General features: G+C 40.9%; 1 long non-coding RNA gene and 1 pseudogene across 2 annotated transcripts; one reads left to right on the top strand and one right to left on the bottom strand.

Annotated features, from left to right (window-relative positions):
• Window positions 1-4,594: 4,594 nt before the first annotated feature.
• LOC139192946 (uncharacterized) lies at window positions 4,595-6,822 on the bottom strand. 2 transcript variants are annotated; one of them, XR_011577527.1, is made up of 4 exons: window positions 6,560-6,822; window positions 6,358-6,459; window positions 5,995-6,076; window positions 4,595-4,908 (listed from the first exon to the last, which is right to left on the bottom strand). It is a non-coding gene; the product is annotated as an uncharacterized lncRNA (long non-coding RNA). The 2 variants fall into 2 exon arrangements; XR_011577526.1 differs by having other exon boundaries at window positions 5,995-6,061.
• Window positions 6,823-13,534: 6,712 nt separating this feature from the next.
• Window positions 13,535-16,667, top strand: LOC114822305 (NADH dehydrogenase [ubiquinone] iron-sulfur protein 1, mitochondrial-like; annotated as a pseudogene).
• Window positions 16,668-25,437: the final 8,770 nt, after the last annotated feature.

Genomic DNA, 25,437 nt, shown 5'->3' with positions numbered 1-25,437 from the left:
TTAATGATCTAAAATTCGTAGACCCTTCGAGTTCACAATAGAGCTCGATCCCACAAACGTGTAGGCACAAACCGTTCGTGAAACGAAGTTATAACGAAGAAGTTATTAACGTTGAAAGTCAGGGATATTTTGGTAATTTTAACATTCTTTAGAAGACTCTAGATTTTCTGGAGCCAAGTGATATGCCACGTGTGTGGCTAAGATGAAAGGAAAAGAAAAGAAGAGTGAGAGACGAACTGCTGGGAAGAAAAGAAGAGAAGAGAAAGGAGAGAAATGAGGAATGGGACCAGCCAATTACGAAGGGAGGAAAGAAAGGGAAAAGAGGGAGAAGAGAAAGAGGTAACCAGATCCCTCTTCGACCCGCCAACCCAATCGGGCCATATATCCTGACTCCGACCATCGTTGATGATGGGACCGGTGCCAAAATGATCTTTACCTCGAACCTATTCGTTCTCTCTTCCAATTTCACCTTAAAACATAAGAAAATTGGCCTTGAATTTAGGAGAAACCGCACCGTGGGTAGGCGGGTTCTTATCGTCGATCCTTCCATTTCTAAAACAAATTCCTTCAATCACCACCACCTATAGCATCCTCTTGAGGCCAGGAACAAAGCCCAAACAAGTTTAGGGGTGGTGGAGCTGTTTTCGAGTCGAATCAAGAACACCCAAATTAAAGTTTCCGACGATTCGAGGGTGATTTGAGGTGTTTCCCGGTCGAATTGGACTTCGGCCTAAGTATGAAAGTTGTTCCTCTCATTGAAATATACTTATTTATTTTTAGAGTTAGTTGAAAAATTGGGTTTTAGATTGCTGGAAACCGCCACCCACGGTGGCGCGTGCAGTGGAGGGTGGCCAGTGGGCCGATGTTGCCATTTTGTACAAATTTGGATATTCTAAATACGAATTTGGTACCCATTGGATGTGTTTCAATCATTAGAAGTAATGTTGGATATTTCGTTTATTTGGAATATATTAAAAAATGGATTAAGATTGATTGGTGAACTACGGAGGGCCTGATCCCGCTTAAGGGTACGGAGGTAGTCTAACAAGGGTTAGATGCAGCCCTAAATAATTGAGAATTAATCTTTTGTTGAGAAGTTAATAGAAGAAATTTGGGGATTAAATTGATAATTTAGTCGTATGTTTTGATAATTAAAATATGGATATAGTTTTGTGAGGAATTAAGGAATTGAAGTCAAGACTCGTGGTTAATGGTAGTAAATTAAGCAAGAGTTTAAATTGGGCCTATCATCGGAATTATTTCCTAAAAATAAATATTTCGAGGTGGGGTATTACAGATTTGTTGGGAGCCCATTTTGAAAGGTGACTCATTTTGAAAATAAATCATCCGACAATCTTCGCCTTTTCCACCTTGAACTCTTGACGTATATGCAAAGTGACTCATTCGAGTCTTTTTTCAAGTTTAAAAAGCAATCACACTTCTTCTTGACCTAGCTATAGGACAAATATTCCTTAGTGAAAACTAAGGAAAGTTTACTGAAGTTTCGAATTGAGCATGGCGGTAGGGTGTGGAACTAGTCCTGCGCCTCACCTTGAAGCGTCGTGGGAATGATTTTGCACATGAGAGCGTCATTGTTGCCGTAAAGGGTCATGACGCTTTGGTAGTGCATCAGGTGCTTGTCCGGATCTTCATCTCCTTTAAACAAAGTGAAATGTGGCGGGGTAAACTTCCTCAGTGGCTCTGCTCGATCTCGTATGTGAACGGTGACCTGCTTATATTAGCCATGTCTCTTCAAAAGGTATCCTCGATGGTCTCAATGCGCTAGAAATCACTCAGCTACTTTGCTACGAGCCCTTGTACTTCCTCCTAGATTAACCTCTGGTGGGGCAACGAAGCCTCTACCAGCCTTGGTTTTGACCTGCTCGTCCTTATTGCTCCTTAGAATGTCTTGCTCGCCTATGTCGTGGTCGCAGTGCACGTGGTTCATTCTGAACTGCTCACCGTCGCTTTTGGCGAAGGCTACTAGTGGAACTTGAGTTGCACTACTCTCGTGCTCTTCCCGGTCCATCATGTGGCTGCCTATTCTAGTGCCTTGTAGAAAGATCTCCTAGTGGGCTTAGCTTCGTGTGGATGCTTCGCCTCGAATGTCCGTAGTGCTCGTCAGAGTGTGGACCCAACCTTGAATGCGCACTGACTCGTGAACTGAGTCGAGAATGAACGCTTCTCTACACATTGAGGCAGAAGAAGACGTTCTCCTGATGGCCCAATGAGACTGCACGCTACCCGAATGCGTTGTTCCTGGCGAGCTTAGAAGCTGTTTGGCTAAACATCACTGCAATGAGTCACCTTCATCTACCATTGTCCTGCTTCGAGAAACCTTGTTTAGGGCGCGCTGCATCTCGATGCACTCGATGAGCTAGTTCAACAAAGTGGTCTGCTGTGTGAAGGCGCTAGTCAAGTTGGTGACCTGCTGGGGCAGATGATGTTCACCATTTGGATGGGAAAAGTTTGGATGATGGATATCTAAATGTGTGGTGGAAGTATAGTGGACTGCAGGTACAAAACTTGGGCTAGGAGCGGGCATTTCTGCAGAAAAATGGGGTGAAAATAACTCTGGGTTAATTGGAGGGCCGGTTGGTGGAATCGGAATCACAAAAGATGGCCCCGGATTGGATTGGGTCGCAGGGATAACTAACCCACCTTGGTGGTCGGAGCGTACATGGGGAAGGCTAGAGTCGCGTGTGGGCTGGCTAACACTGGGCCGCAGTTTGCTTCTCGCGTGCTTAGGCCTAGCTGATATCCAAGTGGGCTTAAGCTACCCTGCAACGACCTAGGCCTAGTCCCGAGCTTGGGCTGCAGGCTGGGCTCCATCTGTTACGACTTAGGTTGCCTGGCTAGCAGTTTGGGTCTCCTAGGCTTGGCTTACAGCTTAAAGGGCATGAGGTGCATGCCCATGGGTCATGGAATGGACATGTGCAAGAGGCCTAGGGTTTTGAGGAGTGGGCCATTGAAAAAGTAGCGGTGCTGCTGCTTGGACCGTGGCCTGGTTACCCTGCCATGGCTGCTGGGTTGAGGCAATGGTGATGGTGCGGGCCTTGAGGATCGCCATCTCGGGGCTATGTCGTCATCTCCATTCTCCTGTGCAAATCCTTGTACGTATGGGGTTTCGTTCATCGTGGTTTCCGAATTTCCTACCATTGTATCCTTTCTCCAAAGATTGATCAAGAAACTTTTCTAGGGAAAATTAATTGATATGATGTATGAAAAATTCAACGTAATAGAAAATTCAATAAACCAAATGCAAGAGGTTTCTTCAAGTATTTCAATCAACTCTCAATGAAAGCACCAATTTGTCGATGCAAATTTTCGCCATCTTTAGTTTTGATGAAAATGCACCTGCAAAACAATCAACACATTTTATCAAGGACCTAAGCCTCACACGAGGGGGCTTAGGCCAATAGATCTTCGATGCCTATGCTAGTTTCTCTCAAAAAGAGTAAGCATTTAGAGCTTTTAGGGGTAGTAAAAGCTTACCGAAATTTGGTAGAGATGAAGGTATTTATAGGAAGAAGGGCCAGCCATGGTGTTAGGGTTTTACCCTACACATGGCGGTATCCTATTGACCAAGGTTTATGGAGAGAATATTCTCAAAATATTAAATAGGAAATAGTATCTTGAGATAATGGTGTAAATATCTCTAATTGATTTAAATAAAGATTACTTACTTGAATGAAGTCAATATTCAATTGTGAATGTATTAAAGATAGGATTTGGGTAATTAATCATTATCTTTAATGCTTTAACTTTTACTTGCCATGAGCAGGTGAGATGTGGGAAATTGCATTCAGCTGCTTTGACCTTCAGCGATGCTGAGCTGCTTGTGGGAAAATCCAAAAAGTCAGCCCATTTAATGAAGGCAATCTTGTTTTTCTTAAGCAAAAGTCGACATATCACCTTTAGAATTTTTAAGATTATTTTAAGTTCTACACAGAAAATAAATAAAAATAAATAAATAAGGAATTATCTGGAGGTGGTGAAAGAAAATAGAGGGATAGTGGTTGGGTATTTTGTTTTCATTCCACGAAATGGCAGATGTGACTGGAACAAGGGGACACTAGCATAAAGGCATAAAGGTGTGTGGATTTATCAACTACTTTTTCTGCATGTAGAGACAAAACAACTGCAGCTTTCCAATTGTGATCAAGTGATATTCTGATTTGTCCAAAGAGGTGAGGAAGACGATAACCTTATTTTAATTTCCAAACTACCCTTTTGATTCCTTGCTCTTGACGGCCATCTTACTTCCCAAATTCGCTGGTAATAATATAATAATTTTCCACCTTTTATTATTGTTATTATTATTCTAATTAATTTGTTGGTATTTATACTCGTGGTTTAATAAATATGAATGATCTGTTTTTGTTTGTATATGAACACATGCATCATGTCTGCATGCCTGCATGGTTGGCGCCAACCAGACTACATTTATTTGTCTGAACTACGACAGCCGACATGAACTTTTTTGTCATATATGTTGCCACTGCTACATCTGTTAAAACTGTAATTAGATTTTAGTCGAATATGAATTATATTGATAACTTTTTAGCTAAAATTTGAAAACTTAAATACCTCATTAAAATAAAATTACGTACATTGTTCTTATTTCATCTATTATCAAGGATACAGTAGAACTTTAATACAATATCTGATAAATTAATAACCTCTATTGAATAATTTATTTTTGGCCGGTCCCGACTTGAGAAAAGCGTGCTAAATTAGTAATCCGTTAAATTTTTAAAATAATACAACATTAAACATTCATATAGGTCCCTCAAATATATAAATTAATAATTTCCTATTACACTACTAAAAATTCATATAGGTCCAAGGATACACCCTAACCTAAATCAAGGCATGTTTACCGTCACGTGGGAGTGATGTAACCATCTACACAATACAGAAGCAATAAAGATATAAGGGAATTGCGAAGGAACAGAAACCAAACTACTAGCAGAATTAGTTAAGATAGAGTGTTAGTGAGAGATTAAGCGTGAAATACACAACCAGAGTAAAATAGTCTAAGTGCAGTCAAGCAGGACAAGTACTAATAATACAACACCCGAGAGTGATCCTACATGATTATGTTCTCTCAGAACCCCCGTTAGAATCCTTGTGATCCACCAAAACACTTATACTTAAAACTTGGAGGGGTGCAAAACAGAAAGTGTGAGTGGGCAAAACCAAAGCTTTTCAAAATCATTTCATTTCTCAAAAGTTCTAACCCCTTGCCGTAAAACCTGTATAATTTCCCAGAAAATAATAATAATAATAATAATAATAATAAGTTGTATCCGAAATCATACTCTAGATGAAAATCCATAGAAGTATACTATGCCAAAGTATCTCAATGCAATGTTATAGGTAAACCATGCAAAATATATAAATGTCAAATATCGCATTAGCCAAATCTCTCTAACTCAAACTACATTACTGAGTATATAGCTCATAACCAATCTGAATCATATCAAATCACATCTTGCACACGAGTCGGAACCACCTACAGTGGTCTGTATGACAAGACTAGGTGTAAAGTAAATATGCTCTAGTGTTACGATCACGTGAAGGCTGTGCGAATGATCGCGGGTCATCTACGAGTCGAAATGACCTAAAGTGGTATGTACGACACGCCTGTGCACCTAACCTGGATCCAAGGTGAGCATATGATGTGGGAGGTGAACATCACGTGAAGGACTGTGCCCTAACTCTGGGCGGGAGCACTAACATCGGGTGCAAATTTATAAGCTCTCATCACATCACATCATAACTTGCATAACTGAATTAATCTCACATCTTTAATTTATAAACTTACCTGTGCGTCCGCAACACCAATCATAATTATATGCAGCTACCAATGCATAAATAAAATAGGCAAATACTTCGCATGGCATTTCAAAATGTATAATCATTCAAATTCATTTTCTGGGAAAAACCTCAAGTATATAGGTATATACGGAAAAACAAAAGGCCACTCACTGGTATGTCGAAGGGTCGTAGCCCCTAAGCCTCGATTAATGGCGCTCGTCCTCAGGATAGGTCTCACCTATATGCGAAATAACTAAATAAACGTCATTTAAAGCACATACACAAAACTAGGAAATAACTTCTCATACAAAGCTCAAATGGGGTATTTGAATATACCACCATGATCTACTCATCCTCAGGAACATCCCCATATTTTTAGAAAAAAATTTCATGACCCCACGTGCCCTCATGCACCGGCCAAGGCACGGCCAGATGCGCGGCTCAAGCCCAGGCACGTACTTGGAACAGAGGACGGAATAGTCAACGCCATTAGGGAATATTCCATTAAAAACTAGAATATGCTGTTAATTATACCTAACGGCGTTAGAATTTTCCATCAACTTTGACAGAATATTCTTCTCCTTCTTCCTTGGTTCGCCGGAGTCCAGCGCTGGTCACCGCTGCACTCGCCGGAAACTGAAAAATAATCAAACATTCATATCTTCTTCGATTCTTAACCAAAATTTATGAAATTTGAACCAAATTGAAGCTTAGGATGAGAGGAACAAAACCTTACCACTTTCAAGCTTTGAAATCCACGAAATCTCGTCGGAGAACCCTCAATAATCCAGCCAAAATTTGAAACTTGTCCAACTCAATTTCCCGACGTCTAATTCACTTCGTTTTTCTTCTCCGAGCTTCACGAAGACGTCCTAAAGCTTCCTAACAGCTTAAAATATTCTAAAAACTTCACATTCACGATCACATGAACAATAACCCAAAACTAGGTTCTCGGGTTCTCGAGAAAATGAGGTCTTCACGTTCTAAAAATGGTATAGGTGAGTTCCTGAGCTCACAAGGATCACAAAGACTACCTTCACAACCTTGATCCGTGACTGGGATGGAGAGTTTGAAGTTCGTCCGTACACTTGTACGGAAAATGGAAGAAAACCGAGAGAGAAGAGAGAGAAAGAGAGTCAACGGGAGAGAGTGTGTGTGTGTGGTTCAAATTTTCTTACAACCAACCAAAACAATTAGAACCTTTAGTTCTAATTGGGTCCAAAAGATTAGGAAGAAAATAAGTAATCTCAATTGTTTAATTTCTTAGCTTATTTACACAACCCACAACTCAACTCTTAAGGGTAGAATCGACATTTCATGCCATCAAGAAAAATATCTCGGGACGGGCTGTCACAACCAAATTGTTGTAGGTATGATGTGTTGTGTTACTAAGATTCTTATTTATTTAAATAAATAAAAAATTCTTGGTTAAATGTTCATAAAATGGAGTAATGTAATACATTGAACAATACACAATCTTTTTTTTTTTTTTGAAAAAATAAGTTGATCTATGAATTTTACTTGGTTAAACAAATATATAGAATTGCTTGTTCAACGAAAGACTAAATACAATGTAAAAAAAAAATATAGAAATAAGGAATGCTCCCAACGGCTAAATTATAGAGCTTTTAACTGCATTTGACATTTATTGAGCAGATTTCCCACTACACAATTAATCCATATTTTGGGAAGCCTACATGGCCGCTGACAGTTTTGCTAATTTGGCACATATGATTGAAAACATAAGGTCTAATTACTATATTAAATCAGAAAAATTAATAAATAATACATGCAATTATATATCAAAGTAATGTATGCATATGAGTAACTAATATTAAATAAACATGACATAATGGATTAGGAAAACCCGAAAATACAGTCAAGGCAAGTGTCAAACACTTTGTCCTTAAGACAAGTTTACGTCCCACTACGATGCTCATGGTTGATCGGCGCTTGTCTCCCAAGATACAACGACCACGTCCTTGTAATAGTAGCAGTCCAAATCACAAGGCTCCATGCACCACAATTGTGTTGAAAACTCTCTCATATGGACTCAGTGAGACTCTCTAATATTTAGTGTACTCTATGTATAAATATGTAATAATAAAAAAAATGTCTTTTGATTATAGAGGCTTCCCTATTTATAGAATTGAGATATCATTTTGGAAAACATGTGATTATTTATGAAGAGTCAAAAGTTTGCAACTCTTCATTTGAATAGACACATCTACCAAAAGGCTCAACTTCTAACTTCCATTCAATTAATAAATTTAATATATAATTATTATTATTAAATTTTCCCAACACATACATAAGTTAGTCTTGTATTTGATTCGCTAACTTTTCTCTTGTAATAGTTCCTCGGTTACTTTTTGATAAATTTGAAAATAGGATCTTTAGAGGATTCTTTGTATATATAAGTTTCTTCATATTTCAAAATTAAATTAGGGAAGGATGTTAGGAAGTTTAAATTAGAAGTTCCATGGTGCACTTAATACTTTTAAGGCGTCTTAGTTCTTACTATAAGTTCATTATATCTACAAGGTAATTCGCATCTCGCCTTTATACACTGTTATGAGGTGAATTGGGTCTAAAAGCAAGCTAGCATGGTTATCTATGTGCCTTAAAGTAATCTTTCATCCTATTTTCTTTAAACGGCCATAACTCACTAGCCTAAATATTTAGCATATTCAGTTTTATTCAATTGATTATTGCAATTTAGAACTAAATCTCCGCACGACTATACACGGCTGAGCTAACCGTCGAAAACCTATAAAAGAGTACAGGCCAATGACCCTCTAACAAGCAAGTTAGTAAAGTATTGTGTTTAGACCTCAAACAGTAGCCTTGAGAGCAGAAGTATTGCATACCTTTGATATGAGCCCCAAGGAATTTATGCTAGTTCTTGGAAAGTCCTTATAAGGAAAGCAATCTTCGATTAGCCGGGACAATCCTAGAAGAAATCTAAGATGTAATTTTCCTTCCTCTTTGGGTTTTGATTGCTTGTGACGCACTTCAACGAGATCTGTCTAGTCTACCACTCTGGAGTGAGTGGGACCATGCACCTAGGTCTGGACTACCTGGTTCGTTGAGCCTACTCTAGCTCTAACTACACTCGCAGGGGATTTCAACCACTTTGAATGCCATGCATTTATTGAGTTCAAAAATCATAATCTCAGGCATGACACTCAATATTTTTTTTCTTTTCTTTTTAAGTTATACAGATTTTTCAGCTGAGTGTACATTTACAAAATGGAAAAATTAGTATCTGATCCCTAGTTATTAATGTTCATTGATTGGGACCTTATTAGTTTTCAAATTTTGATTGAAATCCCCAGCATTAATGTGATAATGAATTTACATGTTTATTACATATTTTTTAAAATAAAAATTAATATTTGATTTAACGTTTTAATACTCACACCTCTATTAATGACACACCTCGAATGGAGTCGAGACATGCTGGCCAACATCAGAAGGTGACGTAGCCAAAATGAAGTTGATGTATAAGACATGGATAAATGTAACCCAAAGCTAGCATTTACTTAAACTAATAAAGAGAGTGCGCAGTAGTGGGAAGAACCCATAAAACATAAGTAGTCAGAGCATAGATGGCAGTACAACATAAGTAGAGTAGCCGAATCTAGTTAAGGTACTTATTACACAACCGGAAGTAAACTCCTACATTTATTTATGGAAATGTCAGTGTAGACATCGAAATTTCGGTAAAATAAATGTTGATCAATAATTAAAATTTTAATGTTTATGTGTCACATAAATTTTACACATAGCATGTGACTAAACGAAAAATCAAAATAAATCGGAAAAGTCATCAAACAGGACACGTGTCAACGCCTGACAGAAATGATTTATTTCATCTAATTATTTAAATCCAAAAAAATCAAGTGTTGGAATTCTATAAATAGGAGGCCAAGGCATTCATTTTGGAGACCAATTCATAACCAATTCACCTCATACCACAACCTTGAAGCTTTGAAACTCAAAAGCTCCCAAGCAAATCCCGAAGGATCAAGAGAGCTCTCTTCGTTCTTCGTCAAATCCTCATTCAAAATCAAGCCCCGACGGCCCTTGAAGAACTTCTGCTGATTCAAGATCAAGCTCCGACGGCCCTTGAAGAAAGTGTCCATCGTTCATCATTCGTTCATCCCTAGATCAAGCCCGACGGACCTTTGGATCCACGACGTCAACAAATCTGCACAACTGTTTATCCCAAAATCAAGCCCCGACGGCCCTTTGGACCAACAACATCAAATCCACCCATTGCAAAGATAGAATCAGAGGCTAAATTTGTAGAAGAGATTGTAACCCCTAAATCATCAATACAAATATTATTTTGTACACGTGTTTCTTGTCTCGTTCATCGTAGGAATTTCCGTGTTTACAAATGGTGGATTAGCCATAAACATCATGCCAAAGTCAACAATGACTACAATCGGCATCAAGGCGGATGAACTGTCCTTAAGTCGTCTACTAATCCAAGGTTTTAATCAAGGAGGACAAAAAGCAATGGGCATGATCCGAGTAGAGATGACTATTGGTCAACTCAAGTCAAGCACGATATTCCACGTGATTGATGTAAGAACTTCCTACGGCTTGCTCTTAGGAAGGCCTTGGATCCATGCAAATGGAGTAGTACCGTCCACCCTTCATCAATGCTTGAAATTCTACCAAGAAGGAGTGAAGGTGATCTATGGCGACACCAAACCATTCACCGAAGCTGAATCACATTTCGCAGACGCCAAGTTCTACATGGATGAAGACATGGTGCTCGAAGCTCTTCCAAAAGAGATCAAATCCACGGGTAAAGCAACACCTAAAAAGCAGGAGTGGCAAGCCATGCCCAAGAAGCAAGAAGAAGAAGCCATGTCGTCTTCAAGCAAGAACGATGATGAGCTTGCTAAACCTGCAACAACCAAAGGGAGTATGACGCCCTCAAATGAACTAAACACACCCGTTTTCCGATACATCCCGATGTCAAGAAGAAAGAATGGTCAATCCCCATTCGAAACTGAAGCAAGCAAAGCCAATGCACAACGGTACATGGATAATGTAAAGTTGCTCAAGACGAATGCAGTTCTACCTCTGACACAGCTAAGCAACGCTAAGGTTGCAAGATTACCACAAGGCTTCATAAAAGCTCTACCAAAGAGAGCGGAACCAAGTTTTCTCCCAACCAAGAGGACTGAAGTAGGTTTTGATCCGAACGCCTACAAACTCATGTCAAAAGCTGGGTACGACTTCGCTTCTTCTTCGAATCCTGGAAAAAAGGTTTCAAACACCGTCAACAATAAAGAACGTGACCTCACCGAAACTCAAAAGAAGTTGAAGAAGCATGGTTACGGAGTGAACAACAAATTCACCCGTGAAGATTTCAAGCAAAGCGAAAAATGCTAGCACTCAACACATTAGCGTAAGCATTGAACAAGATCGAGAGGAGCCTAAATCCACCCCTCAAACGCCAATTTTCAATAAGATGAAACGTTCAAGACCCAGAACGTCAGCCCTTGATCACATTAGTGGTCAAAACCGAACCTCCGTCTTCAAGAGGCTTAACAGGCCAACATCTCGAAGCTCTATTTTTGAAAGGTTGTCAAAACCTAATAAGCAAAGCACCACGGCTAGCTCTCCTCCTCGTCAATCAGCTTTGGAAAGACTTAAAGACAACATGAAGTTTTCTGGAAATAGGGAAACAACGTCAAAGGAAGAAAAGCTCGACAGGCTAGTAGGAAAAGGCGATATTCGAAGCTCGATTCCTTCAAGGATGAAGCGTCAAGCAATCTTGGAGGTTGACGCAAATGGACCACTGATAGTAAGAAGGCACACCATCATCCATACTGGATAATCTGCATATCAACAAACCCAAGAGGATGACACTAAAGAGGAAGTCCAAGATGTCTTCCACATCACTATCCAAAAAGGCAAAGAAGACGAAACCCCTGAAGAAGATGTCACTGCTGCACCACCACAACTTGAGGATGGGGGGCAAGCCACGGATGACCATCTTAATGAGCTCAACTTGGGCACAAAAGAGGAGCAAAAACCTATCTTTGTAAGCGCACTGCTAAGAGCAGACGAGATAGAGGAGTACTACCAACTGCTATCAGAGTACAAAGACGTCTTTGCCTGGACTTACAAAGAAATGCCCGGCCTTGACCCTGTCATCGCTGTGCATCATCTTGCAGTCAAGCCTGGAACACGACCAATAAAGAAAACTCAAAGGCGATATCGATCCGAGCTCATTCCTTAAATCGAGGCAGAGATTAACAAGCTAATCGAAGCAGGATTCATTCGAGAGGTACAATACCCCAAGTGGATCTCCAACATCGTCATCGTCCTTAAGAAATCTGGACAAATACGTGTTTACGTAGACTTCCAGGACCTCAACGATGCTTGTCTGAATGACGACTTCCCCTTGCCAATCATCGAAATCATGGTGGACGCAACCACTGGCCACGAGGCACTGTCATTCATGGACGGCTCTTCTTGATACAATCAAATTCGTATGGCTCTCGAAGACGAGGAACTAACAGCATTCCGCACTCCAAAAGGTATCTACTGTTACAAGGTGATGCCCTTTGGTCTAAAGAACGCTGGAGCTACATATCAACGAGCAATGCAGAAAATCTTCAATGACATGCTACACAAGAACGTAGAATGTTATGTGGACGATGTGGTGGTCAAAACAAAGAAAAGATCAAATCACTTGAAGGATTTGCAAGTAGTGTTCGAAAGGCTGCGAAAATACAACCTCAAGATGAACCCGTTAAAATGTGCGTTTGGCGTCACCTCCAGAAAGTTCCTCGGCTTCGTTGTCAAGCACCGTGGTATTGAAGTGGACCAATCAAAAATCAAGGCCATTCAAAGCATGCCTGAGCCAAGAAACCTGCACGAGCTGAAAAGTCTACAATGACGGCTTGCCTTTATCAGACGCTTCATCTCTAACCTTGCAGGGCGTTGTCAACCGTTCAGCCGACTCATGAAGAATCATGTTCCGTTTGTATGGGACGAAGCATGCCACAATGCTTTTGAAAGCATAAAAAAGTATTTGTCAAGTCCACCTGTCTTGGGGGCGCTTGTGCCCGGGAAACCACTCATATTGTACATCGCCGCTCAGGAAAGTTCAGTTGGAGCACTCTTGGCGCAAGAGAATGAATCCCAGAAAGAATGAGCGCTTTACTACCTCAGCCGAACCCTCACCGGCGCCGAGTTGAACTACTCCCCAATAGAAAAGATGTGCCTTGCCTTGGTGTTCGCCATCCAGAAACTCAGGCATTACATGCATGCTTACACCATCCACTTGGTTGCAAAAGCTGACTCGGTCAAATACGTCATGTCCAAAACCGTCTTGACAGGGCGACTCGCTAAATGGGCGCTGCTTCTTAACCAATATGAGATCATCTACGTCCCAGCTAAAGCTGTAAAGGGACAAGCGCTGGCAGACTTTCTTGCCGATCACCCAATCCCAGCTGATTGGAAAATCTCAGACGACTTGCCTGACGAGGAAATGTTCTACATCGACATCTTCCCGACATGGATGATGTTCTTCGACGGATCTGCACGAGCAGACGGAGCAGGGGCATGAGTAGTATTCATGTCACCGCAAAGGCATATATTACCTTATTCCTTTCCACTAAGCGAATTATGCTCCAACAATGTCACCGAGTACCAAGCATTGATCATCGGACTCCAAATGGCGATCAATATGGGAATCACAGCCCTTGAGATATTTGGCGACTCCAAGCTCATAATCAATCAACTCTTAACTGAATATGAGGTAAGGAAAGATGATCTCATCCCATACTTTCGACTGGCAACTCAACTGCTACAAGAGTTTGAGACTATGACACTAAAGCATGTGCCAAGAAAAGAAAATCAAATGGCAGACGCTCTTGCCAACCTAGCCTCAAGCATGACATTAGGAGAAGATGAAGCTGCAGAGGTGCTAGTCTGCCAAAGATGGGTGATCCCCCTCGTCACTGAAATGCTACTAGATGATACAAATGTCATCTCAGTACTTCCAGTCGATGTTGAAGAGTGGAGACAACCGCTGATCGATTACTTAGAGCATGGAAAACTTCCAGATGATCCTAGACACCGCTCCGAAATACGTCGACGAGCACCTCGCTTCCTCTATTACAAAGAAACACTCTACCGACGCTCTTTCGAATGAGTACTTCTGAGATGCCTAGGTGAGGAAGAAGTTAATCAAGCCATGGAAGAAGCACACTCAGGCGTATGCAGAGCGCATCAATCTGGACCAAAGCTACATTTCCAGCTCAAAAGAATGGGCTACTACTGGCCAAGCATGGTGAAGGACTGCTTGGAATATGCCAAAAGGTGCCAAGCCTGCCAATTCCACGAAACTTCATACACCAACCACCTGAGCCATTACACCCTACAGCTGCTTCATGGCCATTCGATGCATGGGGATTGGACGTCGTATGACCAATTACTCTGAAATCATCTGCAGGAGAAGCTTACATCCTAGCTGCAACAGATTACTTCTCCAAGTGGGCTGAAGCCATACCCCTAAGGGAAGTAAAGAAGGAAATTGTCGTCCGTTTCATCAAGGAGCACATCATCCACCGATATGGGGTGCCTTGCTACATCATCACTGACAACGGAAAGCAATTCTCCAACCGACTCATGGATGAGCTATGTGAGAAATACAAGTTCAAGCAGCATATCGGACGACACATAGGACTCCTACCCAAGCTACGCCTTATTCTCTTGTATATGACGTGGAAGCTGTTCTACCGCTCGAAAGTCAAATCCCCTCACTGAGAATGGCTATACAAGAAGGCTTGACTGAGAAGAAGAATGCAAAGTTGCGCCTTCAAGAGTTGGAAGCACTCGACGAAAGAAGGCTCGAAGCTCAACAACATTTGGAATGCTACCAAGCACGGCTATCCAAGGCATTCAACAAGAAGGTCCGCCCAAGGTCTTTCCAAACTGGAGATCTCGTCCTAGCATTGCGTAGGCCTATCATCACAACTCACAAGACGAAAAGCAAGTTCACATCAAAGTGGGATGGACCATACGTAATACAAGAGGTTTACACCAACAGCGCCTACTTAATCATGGCAGAAGACGGCTTGAAGATTGGCCCTATCAATGGAAGATTCTTGAAGCGCTACTACCCCTAAAAGGCGACAACCAAAGCTCCTGGCCTGCAAGAGCATAAACTGTGTACGGCAAAATCATCAGAAAAAAAAATGCATTTGAACTACGTTACGACTTGATCCCTTCTTTGGAGGGGTACGTAGGCAGCTTGAATATTCAAAATTTCGAGTTCAGTCACATCAAAATGAAATTAAAAAAAAAATATATATATATATATAAGGATTTTATTAGAGGTTTGACTAATAAAAGTCAATTTTATTACAAAGACAACAATTTCTTTGTACTTAAAAAAAACAAATAATAATAATAATAAAATAAATAAATAAATAAATAAATAATATATATATATATATATATATATATATATTAAAGTGGGATATATCTCCATTTTAAATGTTGTCCCCAAGCCAAGGAGGATGGAATCAATCCTAAATCCCGTCAGTGCAACAATCAGGACAAATCTTTTTATTGGGCCTAAATTTGTGAGGAGGATTGTCAACTAACTATCTCCCCAAGGAATTTACTGTATTGCAGGCCTGTGAGATCGCCGGTGTTGATATCCCTAGATTCTGCTACCACAGCCGGTTGTCGATCGCGGGTAATTGCCGTATGTGCCTTATTGAGGTTGAGAAGTCGCCGAAGCCAGTCGCCTCCTGCGCCAGGCCTGCCATGCCTAGCATGAAAATTAAGACTGATACTCCGATAGCAAAGAAGGCTTGAGAAGGGGTGATGGAGTTTTCGCTGATGAATCATCCATTGGATTGTCCAATTTGTGATCAGGGAGGAGAATGTGATCTGTAGGATCAGTCTATGGCATTTGGATCTGACCGCGGCCGTTTCACTAAGGTTAAGAGATCTGTAGTTGATAAGAATCTTGGACCTTTGGTGAAGACTGTAATGACTCGGTGTATTCAATTTACAAGTTGTGTCAGAGACCATTGATGTTACTGATGCCATTGGATCCAACATTCGAATTGATAGCCGAGGTCCAGAGGTCTTGCGCATTGTCCCACGATTAAATGAGAACATAAATGAAGAATGGATATCAGGCAAAACTCGATTCTGTTATGATGGTTTGAAGAGGCAGAGGTTAAATGACCCTATGATTCGTGATGCTGATGGGCACTTTAAGCCTGTGAGCAAGCGTGATGCGCTTGCTGTAGTTGCCGAGATGGCTCATCAAGTTAAAACCACAGGAGATCGTTAGGGTTGCTGGTCAGCTATCTGATGCTGAGTCTATGATGACACTGAAAGACTTCTTAAATAAAATGGGGTCAAACAATGTCTGGTATGAAGCAAATGGTTCGAATCGTGATGCTAATCTTCGATCCGGATATATTTTGAATAGTACCATTGCTGGTCTTGAGAAAGCAGATGCTTTTCTGTTGATTGGTACCTAGCCAAAGGTATAAGCTGTTATTGTAAATGCTAAAATCCGGAAGACGGTGCAAGCTAACCACGCCAAGGTTGGGTACGTTGGCCCTCCTGCTGATTTCAACTACAATCTAAAGCAGGGGATTCAGTTTGCTGTCACCACTTAATCAAGTAGGATCAATGAAGATACTTGAGAATCGTCACTACTCTAAGAGTCACGGAGAAGGGAGAGCTGCTGTCGGCTCAGAAAATATGTTTCATTGTTTCTATTGGCTGTACAATCATCAAACCCCTCTCAACAAATTGATGACGACGATGACGAAATCGAAGTTGTGAAGTCCCTGCCAGAGCCACTTTGTGAATGTGCTTCGAAGTTCCTTATTGAATTGGCTTCAAAAGCTGCATCATCCAATCTAGTGTTTGCAGAGCTTATTAAATGCTTCTCGAAGATGGGCTTGTCGTACTTGATTCCAAATGCCCAGGTTCAGATTGCTGGAGATTCAGGCAAGCAAAACGGTGCTTCTAAGAGTCATGTGGATCCCCTAAGTGCTTCTAAGACAAACGATCTGAAAAGTCATGGTCGCGTAGTGGATGAGAGACCGGAGAAGCAGTTGCAGATCATTAATGATGAAAAGGCAAGATAGTAGAAGGCAATAAGTGATTGACTTCCAATTACTTCATCAAGGAATGCAAATTGGTGGTACGCAGCTTTCCACAATGTCAATTCCATGGTTGGAGCTGGTGTCCTAGGTCTTCCCTTTGCAACTTCCAGTCTCGGATAGGGTCCAGGATGTGTTGTAATAGTGCTCTCATGGGTGATCACTTTGTTCACGTTGTGGCAATTGATTGAGACGCATGAAATGGTGCCCGGCAAGCGGTCCGATAGGTACCATAAGCTGGAGCAACACGCCTTCGGCGAAAAGCTTGGCCTCTGGATTGTGGTGCCTCAGCAGCTCGTATGCGAAGTTGGTGTCAACATTTTTTGTACATGGTCACAGGTGCACAATCCCTGCAGAAAATCCATAAGAAAGTGAAGAAAGATAAAAATCCCATCAAGCTTACCTACTCCATCATAGTCTTTGCCTCCGTGGAGTTTGTCCTCTCCCATCCCCACCAACTTCAATAACCGCCGTCAAATTGTGGTGCCTCAATGCCTTGCATTCTACTTCAAGCTCCAGCTGCTTCTGCACCTCCGCCATGGCTGCTGCTTTTGAATGTGATTGACAAAACCAAAGTTTGCCCAACTCACACCCAAAGGCCTTCTCTCCGTCTGTGGCAAACAACAATGACGAAGAACTTCAATAAACCGCCGTCAAACGACTAGCCGGTCATGAAGCCTCGACTGCAGCTCACCGTCCGTCGAGTTCCATCCCTACAAAGCACCGTATATAAAGAAAATAAAATAAAAATAAAAAAAATAAAAATAAAAGTTTTTCAAATGGTGGCCAGCCACCGAAAGCAAAGAAAAGAAGTGATTGACAGGCACCATCCAAAAGGAAATGATAAAAAGCAAGAGAGACAGGTCATGGTGTATGCTACTATTAGCAAGTATGAAAAAGGAAATAGGTGGTGGAGACAGAATAATTGAAAGGAAGAAAGCAGGGGGAAGACGACGAATTTCCGTCTAAAAATAGGGAGTAAAAGAATAGTGCGCATCAGGTACTATCTAAATAAAATAAAATAAAATAAAATAAAATAAAAAGGAGTAACACATCTTAGTCAGATATATGATTTAGCACAACATACTGAATAAAATAAAGCATGTCCATTGATATCTCTAAGAAATTACAAATGCGTAAAAAAAAAATAAAAAAATAAAAAAATAAAAGCCTTCACAAATGTCACTTATGAGAAGCCTCAGTACTTGAAGCCTTAGTACTCGGCAACTTATGAGAAGCCTCAATACTTGAAACATTAGTACTCGGCAACTTATGTGAAGCCTTAGTACTTGAAGCCTTAATACTCGACGGAACCCTAGAAGAGGGAGGCATTGGGGATGGATTATTCGGAGTCTCAATACCTGGTCGAACTTCAGATGACGAAGGCAAATGGTCCCTCTGGAATACATCCACAAATCTCCGATTGTCACTTTGAATCCGACCTTCGGAGTCCAGCAACTGATCAAGCTTCCTCTTCATGCTCGTCGAATAATTATTTGCAAGCACATGCAATTCTCTATTTTCATACTTCAGCTGTCTGATCACTTGATTAAGAACTACCACCTCGGCTGTCAATGATTCAACCTAGCGAGTTCGAACAAGTAAGCGTTGGCTCATGTTGGAAACAGAGTTCGCACAATGGACACTAAGAGCCTGGGACTCTCGAACAGCTAATTCATCGGACCGTTGTGAAAGTATCATATTATCTGTAGGAGTGATAAGGTTTCTAGCTACAACCGTAGCCGTTGCTGCATCCCTCATTACAGAGTCTTCAACTGTAAGAGGGCCATTAGAAGATGAGAAGGACGGGCGCCATATATTACCCTGACGCGGTGCACCTGCGTCACTGCTAAGACTCAAATCTAAAGAAATGTTAGATGGGTTAGCCATTTTCAAAAAGATGGTAAAAGAAAAGGGTTGGAGTGAGTAAAAAATCTCAGAAATACAGCAAGGACGATTTTCAAAGGCGAGCAATCTTCAAAGCGTGCAAGTCGAAAATGATTGACACCTCTTTAAAAAGAAGAGGCAACACAACCACTTGTTCAAAAAAAAAAAAATTAAAGAAACGCCACTCCTCGAATTTCAAAACCCGGATTTTCCTGCGTAAAATCCATCAACACTTTTCAGACGCAGTTTCAGCTTTCGGCTATCACGTGCAACTTTACCAGAGATCACTGACAAGGTTGAAAACGTGTGGAGTCCATCATACTCACCTACCCGACTGTTGGCCGACAAAGCATGGGAGACAAGGCACATCCACCCTGCCACTTGCTGTTGAGAGCTCACCATATAATTCGACTTCCATCCTCTATGGCAAGACACACATCCAGCCTGACTCTTCTTCCTTGCCGAAGGCATCTGCAACCAAAACTCAGTTTTCTTCCTCCCTGGAAACGCTTCTTCAGCCAAATCACATCAAAGCAAAGGTATCTCATATCACTGGGGTTGAAAGCAAGAGTATCTCATAGCATGCTTTCACCCTATCCTTTTCTTTATCCTCCCTCTTCACTACGATGACAAGGATAAAGAAAGCAATATGTCGGAACCTCCACTCAAGCTCCTGGTAAGGAACTGACTGCTTGGAATCTTTCTTGATTGCTCACCTAGCACTGCTCTCGAAGTACCAATTATCTCAACATCTTATGCTTCTAGAGAAGATACCACATCGGCCATGAGAACAGAAGAGGCGAATGAAAATGATGCATCGAAGCATGTGGAGACAAGCTCAACAAACACATGTGCTGATCATCCGCTACTTCTTCAAAAGCAAAAGTATCTCATATCATCGGGGTTGAAAGCAAAGGTATCTCATATCATGCTTTTTCCCTATCATTTCCTTTGCCCTTGTTCTTGCCTGCAGAACAAGAAGAAAGGAAGCAATCAGTCGGAACCTGAAATTAAGCGTCCGATTAGGAACTGATTGCCAGGAACCTTTGCCTGGTTGCTCACCTAGCGTTGCTCTCGAGTACTCATCTTCAACTGTTGACGGATCTCGAATTTCCTCAGCAAATATTTCAAAACAGTTGATATGGTGTTGGCTCTTTACACTGAAGCTGCCAAACACGGATGAGTGGCTGAAAAGTGATGCTCTGAAGGACCATTTAAAGGCAAAAGGTTGCCGCCACTTCTGCTAGGCGAAAGAACTTCCTAGGGTAATTTAAGAACTAATGGCCTGTGGAAAGTCAATAAGCGCAACGGTCTGTGGAAAGTCAACAATTGGAGGAAACCAAAAAAATCCTCCAACCCAGTTCAAGAATAAGCCTGTGGAAAGTCAACAATTGGAGGAAACCAAAAAGTCCTTCGAACTAGTTCAAGATCAAAGCTGTGGAAAGTCAACAATTGGATGAAACCAGAAAATCTTCCGAACCAGTTCAAGATCAAAGCTGTGGAAAGTCAATAAGCGCAACAAAATACGTGTCGATTCACCCACTACCAAAGCAGAAGATCATCTACCACATGAAGCTCCTTGTGGTCCAATTTCAACCTTCAAGATCAAGCCTCAACGGCCTTTGAAGAAATTTCAAACAAAGTTCAAGATCAAGCCCCAACGGCCCTTGAAGAAATCACCAACCCAGTTCAAGATCAAGCCTCAACGGCCCTTGGATCAGCATCTGCAGTAAGGGACTTCAAAACGCATCTTCTACACGTGACAAGCACATGTATACGACGCGCCTTGAAGTGGGGGCATTTGTAGACATCGAAATTTCGGTAAAATAAATGTTGATCAATAATTAAAATTTCAATGTTTATGTGTCACATAAATTTTACACATAGCATGTGACTAAACAAAAAATCAAAATAAATCGGAAAAGTCATCAAACAGGACATGTGTCAACGCCTGGCAGAAATGATTTATTTCATCTAATTATTTAAATCCAAAAAAATCAAGTTTTGGAATTCTATAAATAGGAAGCCAAGGCATTCATTTTGGAGACCAATTCATAACCAATTCACCTCATACCACAACCTTGAAGCTTGAAACTCAAAAGCTCCCAAGCAAATCCCGAAGGATCAAGAGAGCTCTCTTCGTTCTTCGTCAAATCCTCATTCAAAATCAAGCCCCAACGGCCCTTGAAGAACTTCCGCTGATTCAAGATCAAGCCCCGACGGCCCTTGAAGAAAGTGTCCATCGTTCATCATTCGTTCATCCCTAGATCAAGCCCCGACGGCCCTTTGGATCCACGACGTCAACAAATCTGCACAACTGTTTATCCCAAGATCAAGCCCCGACGGCCCTTTGGACCAACAACATCAAATCCACCCATTGCAAAGATAGAATCAGAGGCTAAATTTGTAGAAAAGATTGTAACCCCTAAATCATCAATACAAATATTATTTTGTACACGTGTTTCTTGTCTCGTTCATCGCAGGAATTTCCGTGTTTACAGTCAGAACTGTCAAAGATCCCTTGTACGCCACAGAGAATTCAGCTAAGTCCTGGAGGGTCGAAAAACAGAAGGTGTGAGTGGGCAAAAACAAGGGTTTGTAAAACACATTTATTTTTCGAACATACTAGCTTCTCGCCGTAAAACATGTATAGTTTCCAGAAAATCATACTACGTATAAGTATGAACTTAGATGTAAATCAACAATAATTCCAGAAATACACAAATCATAATGTCTCAACCGTAGCATAAGAAAATCAAGTGCTCATCAATCTATGCTAACACACGAGTTCATGCAAAGGGATTTTGACATGAACATGACTGGGTGTAATCATAATATACGCTCTAGTACTACAATCACGTGAAGGCCGGCACTAGGCACATCACATACAAGTCCTAGTTGCCTATTGCAACCTAGGATAGGATTGGCACCTACAATGGATCTAAGATGAGCGTACGGTGCAATGTGAACATACATGTGAACTTGGCCCTAGCCTGTGGCGAGTACTACACCGGTGCAAGCATGCATGATGAGCAAGTAAAATGTATATGAACATGCCATGACAATTTATAAATCTCAACAATATAATAGCACTTTCCTAATGAAATAAATCATGGCATGTTATCAATCCAAAAGCAATTGTGGAAACAATAAAACTTTATATAATTAATATATAAAAACAAATGCCCACTCATTGATACGTAGTTGGATTGTAGCCTTCTAGCCTTACTTGTCCTCGTACCTCCTCAAGATAATTCTCTTCTATATGTGAAACAACTATAGTAATTAATTAATTAGGGCATACACGAAAAGGCCAGGAAAATACCCCCATAGCTTGCTCTAACAGAGGGTTTAAATATATTCGACATCACGAACCCATACACGTCAACCACATGCCGCCACGCGCCACCAGGTCACAACCACACGTAAGCCACGCGCCCGCACGTGTTGGTAGATTCCCAGAAAATATTCTGTCAGATTTGATGGAATATTTTGTTAAATCTAACAGCGTCAGTTAATACCTTAACGGCATCAGAATATTCTGTTAACTTAACGGAATATTCCTCCTTCATCTCCGATAAAGCTCCGCCGCGCCGCCATTTGAATCATCGGATTCGAGAATAATTTGGCCGGATCTTTGTAAAAACTTAAACTTCATATCTTTCTCATTTCTCAACATTTTCAACCGATTTTATATGGAAATGAAGCTGGGGAAGAGAAGAACAAAATTGTACATCTTGAGAGTCCAAAAAGTGGACGGAAATGGATTGAAAATAGCTCGAAAGTCTCGAACCTAACTCCAACTTCCCAAAAGTTGCATGTTTACACTTTGGCTCGACTTCAAACTTAGGCTAGGGACTCTAGGGAGTTGTGCAGTTGTATCTAGACCTTCCAAAACCATGCAACTCGAACTGAAGGTCGCCGAAGAACCTACACCTAAGTCAGAGCTCCGAGTTGGAAGCTCAAAACTAGATCATTTTTTAATCGGCTCGTACGGATGGACTCATAGGGATGATAGGGGTACGATGGTGGTGATTTGAGGTCCAATTAGTGAGGTTTGATGATGCTTCGTAGATGTTGCAGAGAAAGGAGTGACACAACATGAAAGAGAGAAAATGAGAAGAAGAGAGAGAGAATGAGAACTTCTTATTGGACAAACAGGAGAAGGTTTCTGATTGGGTAAGGGAAATGAGGGGAAAAGCTGAATGGTGGTGAGATAGGGTCATAGGACCAAATTTTAATGAGAGAAAGTGATAGGATTTATTACAATATAAAAATACATAATTCGGCTTACCTTATAAAAAATCGTATTCCTAACACTAAATAATTAGCACATGTGTGTACAATTCTACCCGTTGTTAACGCACTTTAACTAAGCGTAACTTCTTCGTTACAAATCCAATTCGGATCTAACTTGTGCTCACGTATGCGTAACAATAAGTACTATTTAATTAAAATAATAGGAAAAATCAATTAAAATCTGAATAACTACGTCCACTTCAAGTTCCACTTTTCCAAGGCATAATCGTCATTTTACACATTCGAGAGGGAAATTACATGGAAAATTAGGGACGAGTCGTCAGAACCTACCTCCCTTAAAAAAATTTCTTCCCTAAAATATTAACATTATTGAAGAACATAGTTAAAGAACAAACGTGGATAAAGGTCTCGCATACGCTCATCTGTCTCCCTGGTAACTTGCTCCACATAGTGGTTTCTCCACAACACTTTCACCATACGAACGCTTTTGTTTCTAAGACCTTTCTCTTTCCAGTCAAGAATTGTCACTGGAATCCCATCATAAGTCAAATATGGGTTAATCTCTAAAGGCTGAGGATGAATCACATGTGACGGATCAGAGACATATCTCCATAGCATGGATACGTGGAACACATTGTGCACTCTTGACAATTTTGTAGGTAGATCAAGTTGGTAGGCAACTTTACCAATCGTTCAATGATCTAATATGGTCCGACGTAAGGAGGACTTAGCTGCTCTTTCTTCCTGAAAGGTACAACACCCTTCCATGATGACGGCTTTAAGAATACCAAATCTTTAACTGCATATACCCTGTCTGTCGAATGTTTATCTACTATACTTTTTTGTCGATCATGTGTTGCTTTCAGATTGTCCTTTATCACTTGGATATTCTGTGTCATCTCATCTACAATTTCAGGACCTACTAAAACTTTTTCGCCGACCTCGGACCAACATAATGATGTACAACAAGGTTTCCCATACAGCGCCTCAAATGGTGACATACCAATGCTGGAGTGGAAGCTATTATTGTAGGCGAATTCTATTAAAGGTAAACGCTTGTGCTATTCATCCCCGAACTGCAGGGCTGAAGATCTTAGCATGTTGTCCAGCGTCTAAATAGTTCTCTCTGCCTGTCCATCAGTCCGAGGATGATAGTCAGTGTTGTAGAGTAATTTCAAACCTAAAGCTAATTGAAAAGTTACCCAAATTTTCGAAGTCAATCTGGGGTCCCGATAAAAAATAATACTAATTGGAACACCATGACACTTTACAATTTTGGAAACGAAAAGTTTGGATAACCGACTTAGCGGGTAGTTTTCACGAACAGGTAGGAAATACATTGACTTAGTAAGCCGATCTGCAAGCACCCAAATACCATCATAGCCATTATGTGTGCGAGGTAGCTTGTACATGAAATCCATTGTGATATCTTCCCATTTCCACTGAGGTATAGGAAGTGGCTGTAACAACCCAAATGGTTTCTTTCTTTCTACTTTGACCTGCTAACAGACCGAACAACAACTCACATACTTCCCAATTTCTCTTTTCATTCCTGGCCAATAGTATAAAGTTTGGATATTATGATACATTTTAGTGCTCCTGGGATGCATCATATAAGTTGAGATATACGCCTCATCGAGTATTTCTTTCTTCAATTCTTCCATATTCGGTACATACATTTGATCACCTTGCATGAGCATACCACCAGGCCTTTTAATTCTAAGATCTCCCCTATTGCCATTCAACATGATTTTCTTTAACTCTTGGGATTCTGAGTCATTCATCTGAGCCTTGAGAACACGATCCAATAAAATTGGTCAGACTTGAAAGTTGGCTAGTAGGACTCCCTGGTGATCCACTTCTAAATCGGCTCCAGTAGATCTTAAATCGGTCAAAAGAGGAACATGACATGTATAAAGAGCATTGAGTCGACTGTGAGATTTTCGGCTGAGAGCATTTGCTATAGTATTCGCACGACCATGGTGATATCAATAGTGCAGTCATAATCGCTACTCAATTCCATCCATTTAGGCTAGCGGAGATTAAGTTCTTTCTAAGTAAAGATATACTTGAGGCTTTTGTAGTCAGTGAAGGTTCCACACGTTTCTCTATAAAGATAGTGTAGCCCAAATTTTAAAGCGAAAACAATGGCTGCCAATTCAAGATCATGGGTAGGGTAGTCCATTTCATGAGGTTTTAATTGTCGCAAAGCATACACGATCACATTTCCATGCTACATCAATACACATCCTATACCATTCAGAGAGGCATCACTATTGATCTCGAAATT

This window comes from Malus domestica, chromosome 16, assembly GCF_042453785.1.
Source record: "Malus domestica chromosome 16, GDT2T_hap1".
In the NCBI taxonomy this organism is placed as follows: Eukaryota; Viridiplantae; Streptophyta; class Magnoliopsida; order Rosales; family Rosaceae; genus Malus; species Malus domestica.
The sequence above is the reverse complement of the archived record's forward strand: the minus strand, read 5'-3'. Positions and strand labels throughout refer to the sequence as shown.